This window comes from Ostrea edulis, chromosome 5, assembly GCF_947568905.1.
Source record: "Ostrea edulis chromosome 5, xbOstEdul1.1, whole genome shotgun sequence".
Taxonomy (NCBI): domain Eukaryota; kingdom Metazoa; phylum Mollusca; class Bivalvia; order Ostreida; family Ostreidae; genus Ostrea; species Ostrea edulis.
Window position 1 is genome coordinate 53,514,183 of NC_079168.1, and position 6,068 is coordinate 53,520,250.

At 39.3% G+C, this 6,068-nt stretch overlaps 2 non-coding genes across 2 annotated transcripts; both read right to left on the reverse strand.

The window, feature by feature from the left end:
- Positions 1–4,667: 4,667 nt before the first annotated feature.
- Trnac-aca (transfer RNA cysteine (anticodon ACA)) lies at positions 4,668–4,740 on the reverse strand. Its single transcript has one exon. It is a non-coding gene; the product is annotated as a tRNA-Cys (tRNA).
- A 199-nt stretch (positions 4,741–4,939) lies between these two features.
- Positions 4,940–5,012, reverse strand: Trnac-aca (transfer RNA cysteine (anticodon ACA)). The gene has a single exon. It is a non-coding gene; the product is annotated as a tRNA-Cys (tRNA).
- Between the last annotated feature and the right edge of the window lie 1,056 nt (positions 5,013–6,068).

Sequence of the window (6,068 nt, forward strand, 5' to 3'; positions counted from 1 at the left end):
TGGGGATAAGATGGGGCCCCAAGGGGGGATCAAAGTTTTACACAAAAATATATCGGGGAAAAAAACTTTAAAAAATCTTCTTCTCAAGAACCACTAAGCCAGAAAAGCTGAGATTTACATGAAAGCTTCCTGACATAATGCAGATTCAAGTTTGTTCAAATCATGGGCCCCGGTGGTAGGATGGGGCCACAAGGGGGGATCAAAGTTTTACATACAAATATAGAGGGAAAAACTTTAAAATCTTCTTCTCAAGAACCACTAAGCCAGAAAAGCTGAGATTTACATGAAAGCTTCCTGACATAATGCAGATTCAAGTTTGTTCAAATCATGGGCCCCTGGGGTTGGATGGGGCCACAATAGGGGATCAAAGTTTTACATACAAATATATAAGAAAAATCTTCTTCTCGAGAACCACTGAGCCAGAAAAGCTGATTTTTACATGAAAACTTTCTGACATAGTGCAGATTCAAGTTTGTTCAAATCATGGCCCCTGGGGATAAGATGGGGCCCCAAGGGGGGATCAAAGTTTTACACACAAATATATCGGGGGAAAAAACTTTAAAAAATCTTCTCAAGAACCACTAAGCCAGAAAAGCTGAGATTTACATGAAAGCTTCCTGACATAATGCAGATTCAAGTTTGTTCAAATCATGGGCCCCGGGGGTTGGATGGGGCCACAATAGGGGATCAAAGTTTTACATACAAATATATAGGAAAAATCTTTAAAAATCTTCTCAAGAACCACTGAGCCAGAAAAGCTGATTTTTACATGAAAGCTTCCTGACATAATGCAGATTCAAGTTTGTTCAAATCATGGGCCCCGAGGGTTGGATGGGGCCACAACAGGGGATCAAAGTTTTACATACAAATATATAGAAAAAATCTTCTTCTCAAGAACCACTGAGTCAGAAAAGCTGATTTTTACATGAAAACTTTCTGACATAGTGCAGATTCAAGTTTGTTCAAATCATGGCCCCCGGGGATAGGATGGGGCCCCAAGGGGGATCAAAGTTTTGCACACAAATATACAGGGAAAAACTTAAAAAAAATCTTCTCAAGAACCACTAAGCCAGAAAAGCTGAGATTTACATGAAAGCTTCCTGATATAATGCAAATTCAAGTTTGTTCAAATCATGGGCCTCGGGGGTTGGATGGGGCCACAATAGGGGATCAAAGTTTTACATACAAATATATAGGAAAAATCTTCTTCTCAAGAACCACTGAGCTAGAAAAGCTGATTTTTACATGAAAACTTTCTGACATAGTGCAGATTCAAGTTTGTTCAAATCATGGCCCCCGGGGGGTAGGATGGGGCCACAAGTGGGGGGGGGGGGGGGGGGGGGGGGTTCAAAGTTTTACATACAAATATAGGAAAAAGCTTTAAAAATCTTCTTCTCAAGAACCATTGGGCCAAGTTGACATTTACATGAAAGCTTTCTGACATAGTGTAGATTCAAGTTTGCAAAGGGTAGTTTGGGCCATAATAGGGACTATTAGGTTTTACATGCAAATATATATGGAAAGTCTTCAGATATGGGCCAAGGTGATTCAGGTGAGCGATGTGGCCCATGGGCCTCTTTATATTCATACCCCCCGAACGAAGTTCTGGGAGGTATATAGGAATCACTCTGTCTGTCCGTCCGTATGTCTGCATATTCGTGTCCGGGCCATAACTTCTTTGTTCTTTGACATAGGCATACCATATTTGACACTTGAGTGTATCACCATCATGACCTTGACCTCAAGGTCAAAATTAAGGTTTTTTCAATGGATTCGTGTCAGGGCCATGACTTCTTTGACATAGGCATATCATATTTGACACATGAGTGTATCACCATGAGACGATGTGTCGAGAACCTTCATGACCTCTATTTGACCTTGAACTTTGACCTCAAGGTCAAAATTGATTATAGGTTTTTGACATAGTCATACCATAAGACATGGGTGTATCACCATGAGACTATGTGTCATGTACATTCATGACCTTGACCTTTGATCTCAAGGTCAAAATTATAGGTTTATGCCATGGATTTGTGTTTGGACTATATCTTCCATTTTATTCTATAAAGGCATACCATATTTTGACACTGAGAAAAGAGGCAATTTATACCTAATTACAACACCCTTTGGGAGATAGGGGTAAGCGGGGGGTATTCTTAGTGAGCATTGCTCACAGTACATCTTGTTTGGGTATCACATTGTCAAGGTAAAAGTGGGACTCGCACCCGCCACCTCTTGGTAACTAGGAAATCTCTCTAACCACTGAATCATCACAACTGGTTCCAGTTTGTCTAATTCATACTTTGCCTTATAACATTTTGTAACTGTAAAGTCATATGCCATTTCAAAATTTCATTTATTCCCATATCATATGCGCAAATGTGATTGGATTATGATATGGGCTTAGCTTCTATCTGTCCGTGTTATCTTGTCTACACTCCTCCCCAGTAACTACAACAGATTCAAATGATTCAATCGTGGCATTTGATAGGGCATGCAAACCTTGTTTCAAAATCTAGGACTGGGAAAATGGACAGGCCCGAAAGTCTTTTATTTGCACTTCTCGTCTGTAAACTAAGTGATATTGGCATATGAAGGGGAATGCACATGGGTTGCAAACTTTTGGTGAAGAAAATAGGTGGGAACAAAATTATTGTAGTCACTTTATAATTTGATGGTGTGCTTTAAAGCTCTTCTGACATTGTAAATAGACATAGCTGTAAGAAACCAAAAGTCTGCCATATTTCTTTCAGATACTCTGCCTATATATACCCCAGCAGTATTTGTTACACCTGAGTGACTTTCTAGTTTGCCTTGAACTGTTCACATCTCCGATAGTAATGTATTGGTGATGGGGAGACACATGAAATAAAGTTGTGAAATATCATGCATACGCTCGAAAGGACAGTTAAAGCTGACATGAATTAATAAATACGTACACCTTTCTCATCTTATCCGCCATATTTCTCTCAGGTAGCCTAATTTACTCTACCCGTATATACCCCAAATGTGATTGTCACACCTGAGTGATTTTTCTAGGTGGACTTGACCAGTGCACATCTCCAATAGTAATATATAGGGAATGCTATGTAATCAAAACACTGGGAAATATTGAGGTAGAACCAAACACCTGTAAAATTTTCATTAATATCCTCTTAAATTCGATAATTTGATCAATGGAATCTTTCATACTAATGTTCAATGATGTTCTGAACAAACTAATATAATCCAGGCCATGTAAATTGCATATCCTGTAAAATATAGGAGACGTCTAATATTTTGGAGGTATAAAAGTCAAAATCTTTCGTGCATTTATTTCATTTTTGAGAGATTTAACTATCTCTTGTGCTGCATTCCAACTATCAGGATTCACGATACGATTGACATTGTGGTCTTAATCGGAATAGTTGTGGTGATCGCATCAAATCTTGCATTACCTTTGCGTCAGTCGTGACAGATAGCGGGACATCGCAACATAGCGTAATGTTGATCTTGTGAGAGACCGACCGGGATCATCACGATTTGGGAGCAAGTTTTGACTGTCAACATTTTTTCCACCATCAACATAATTTATTTTCAGTCATTATGATCGTATTGCATCGTAACTAAGCACATTAGCACAACATATCGCATCTGATCTTGCTCCCAAATCATGATGGTCCCGGTCGGTCTTTCACAAGATCAACATAACGCTATGTTGCGTAGTTATAATATAAGCATACAGTGATGTTGCAAATGCAATTTCCACCATTCTCAGTGGATGTGTCTAGATGTTTAAAAACTGAAGTCAATGGTCAGTCAGGCTGTATATATACCCGTCGGGGTTCAATCGTAGCTCAAAACGTGATTACCCTCGACCCTGAAAGACACCTCTATCACAATCGTATCCTATCGCAATATATGTATAGCGTTTCGGTTCATGATTAACGTATCGTATACGAACGTATCTGCGCGTCCACGATCGTCCCAATTCGGGGACCCGGATCATGATGGTTGTATGAGATTTAAGGTCCAATCGTGAACTTGTCGGGACAATCTTATCTGGGCTGCGTTGAAGATCGTAGTGGCTAGCCTGGTGGCTGACTGTGCCATATTAGCATGTGTTGTCTTTTCGTTATTTTGAGGCAAAAAGTAGCTAATATCATTTTGTCGTCTTTTCGTTATTTCGGGACGAAAAGCCGCTAAATATCGTTTTGTCTTTTCGCCTCGAAATAACAAAAAGACAATAAAGTGTAAAATGGCACACATCAGCCACCATACCTAGCCCTTAGGCTAGCCGCTACGATCTTGAACGCAGCCCAGAACGTATGTGATCGTATCTGAACGGGTGTTCAGATCGTGTGTCACCCGAATTTATTGTGACTTAACGGGATCAAAGTGCAACAAATCGTATAAGAACGGATTAACTCGTTTCAAAACCTGAAATCTTAGAAAACTTCCGCGATCAGCTACAAATGGTCAGTCCTGGTGTTCGTAACGGATCGCACGACAGTGGGAACCAGGCATAAGTTGCTTACATTTTAAAGTAACTTTTGTACTGTAGCTAGTAGAGACCTGATATTTGGACACATGTATAAGCAGTCATTTGTCTTCTATGGAGATCAAGGTCATATCTGAATGTTAAAGGTCAATTCTTTGCTGTGTAACAGGAAGGGAGAAAATGCAACGGACCAGACCGGGATTCGAACCCGGGCCCCCTGAATCTGTAGTCAGGTGTTCTACCAACTGAGCTATCTGGCCACCGGCGATCGAACCCGGCTGACCGCTACATTTCTCCCTCCTTAAATGTCTTCACACCTAAAAACGTCAACCCAGACTCTTTATCCCCTGGCAGGCATTTTCACCTGTCAGTTCCAGGGGCTGGTCTACGGCACCGAAATTCTGTAACGGGAACCCTGGTCAGGGCACCAAAATGTAACAGGAAGGGAGAAAATGCAACGGACCAGACCGGGATTCGAACCCGGGCCCCCTGAATCTGTAGTCAGGTGCTCTACCAACTGAGCTAACTGGTCACCGGCGATCGAACCCGGCTAACCGTTACAGCTGTAAGGAATCTATACAAAACATGTAAGCCTTACCGTAAATGGTCTGGTTCACTTTGGGGGAGGGGGTATTTTTCATTTTTGATGGTAAACATTTAAAATATAACTCATTTAATGTCAACAACCAAACTTTTGACCTTCTGAATGCAAGAATAAAAGCAATATTTTAGCCTTAACTCTGTGGTATGTAAACAAAGACTCGAGTATTTATGTTTACAAACAAATCAGTGAAATGTTAATTTTGTTATTTAAAACCCATTAATTTTGTACAGTCACAAATTTAAATTTAGATGACATATTTTACCTAAAGAATACTTGAAATGTGATATACATGTATATAATAAACTTAGATCGATATCCATTTCTTTTGAAAACTTCGTAAACAATAACACACCTCAATATTTACAAAACAAAGGAACTCTATAAAATGAGCTTCTATGATAATGCATAACCTTAATCTTTTGTGAAACCTTTTAAACACATTAGACAGAAGAGTTTGATCATTAAAAGTGAAAAACAAAATTTGGGTGAAAATCGTGAATCAGTCCCTCTAAAGGTGAAATCTATGTGAATTTAGTTTTTTGTCAGACATTGAAATTAGGGGAGAAATTATGAATCAGTCCCTTTAGATAGTTGAGGAGATATTCCCAAGGTTAGGTTTTCTCAAAAGTAGGTCAAACTCCAAGGTCAAGATCACGAGGTTAAAAACTATAGCATCAAAATTGGGCTTGTCACAAGAAATGCACACATGAAATATGAGAGCACTATCACTCCCCATTCAATTGATTGATTGTATATTGTTTATGGTCCTGCTTGAGAATTTTTCATTCATATGGAGACGTTTCACCATTCAAAAGTTATGAACAAGGTTAAAGTCGAACATCATGGTATGAAATGTAATGTCTTGCCATAAATCTATAGATGAAAGCCCTACCTTAAATATTTCAGGATATATTTTTCATAAAAGTAGGTCAAACGTCATGGTCGTAAGGTTAAACTCAAGCAAGCAAGGTTAAAAGTTTCGAA